The sequence below is a fragment of the Camellia sinensis genome, chromosome 6 (assembly GCF_055761805.1).
Source record: "Camellia sinensis isolate YWXY chromosome 6, ASM5576180v1, whole genome shotgun sequence".
NCBI lineage: Eukaryota > Viridiplantae > Streptophyta > Magnoliopsida > Ericales > Theaceae > Camellia > Camellia sinensis.
The window spans coordinates 1,465,001-1,466,408 of NC_138966.1; positions in this window are offsets into that span (position 1 = coordinate 1,465,001).

Here is a 1,408-nt window from a genome sequence, read left to right on the forward strand (position 1 = left end):
CATGCCATGCCACGTCCTCGGCCCGCATGCCATGACATGCCACGGCCCGCATGTGTTGCCACGGCGTTGCCAAACATGCCATGCCACGGCCTCGGCCCGCATGCCATGCCACGGCGTCGCCCAACATGCCATGCCACGGCCACGGCCCGCATGCCATGCCACGGCCTCGGCCCGCATGCCTTGCTACGGCGTTGCCCAACATGCCATGCCACGGCCTCGGCCCGCATGCCTTGCCACGGCGTTACCCAACATGCCATGCCACGGCCTCGGCCCGCATGCCATGCCATGCCACGGCCCGCATGTCTTGCCAAGGCGTTGCCAAACATGCCTTGCCACGGCCTCGGCCCGCATGCCATGCCACGGCGTCGCCCAACATGCCATGCCACGGCCTCGGCCCGCATGCCATGCCATGCCACGGCCCGCATGTCTTGCCACGGCGTTGCCAAACATGCCATGCCACGGCCTCGGCCCGCATGCCATGCCACGGCGTCGCCCAACATGCCATGCCCCGGCCACGGCCCGCATGCCATGCCACGGCCTCGGCCCGCATGCATTGCTACGGCGTTGCCCAACATGCCATGCCACGGCATCGGCCCGCATGCCATGCCACGGCCTCGGCCCGCATACCCTTCTACGGCGTTGCCCAACATGCCATGCCACGGCCTCGGCCCGCATGCCTTGCCACCGCGTTGCCCGGCGTGCCATGCCTTAGCCTTGGCCAACATGTCGTGCCATGGCCTCGGCCCGCATGCCATGCCATGCCATGCCACGGCCCGCATGTCTTGCCACGGCGTTGCCAAACATGCCATGGCACGGCCTCGGCCCGCATGACATGCCACGGCCTCGGCCCGCATGCCTTGCTGCGGCGTCGCCCAACATGCCATGGCACGGCCTCGGCCCGCATGCCATGGCACGGCCTCGGCCCGCATGCCATGGCACGGCCTCGGCCCGCATGACATGCCACGGCCTCGGACCGCATGCCTTGCTACGGCGTCGCCCAACATGACATGCCACGGCCAAGGCCCGCATGCCTTGCTACGGCGTCGCCCAACATGCCATGCCACGGCCTCGGCCCGCATGCCTTGCGACGGCGTCGCCCAACATGCCATGCCACGGCCTCTGCCCGCATGCCATGCCACGGCCTCGGCCCGCATGCCTTGCCACGACGTCGCCCAACTTGCCATGCCACGGCCTCGGCCCGCATGCCATGCCACGGCCTCGGCTCGCATGACATGCCACGGCCTCGGCCCGCATGCCTTGCTACGGCGTCGCCCAACATGCCATGCCACGGCCTCGGCCCGCATGACATGCCACGGCCTCGGACCGCATGCCTTGCTACGGCGTCGCCCAACATGCCATGCCACGGCCCCGGCCCGCATGCCTTGCCACCGCGTTGCCCGGCATGCCA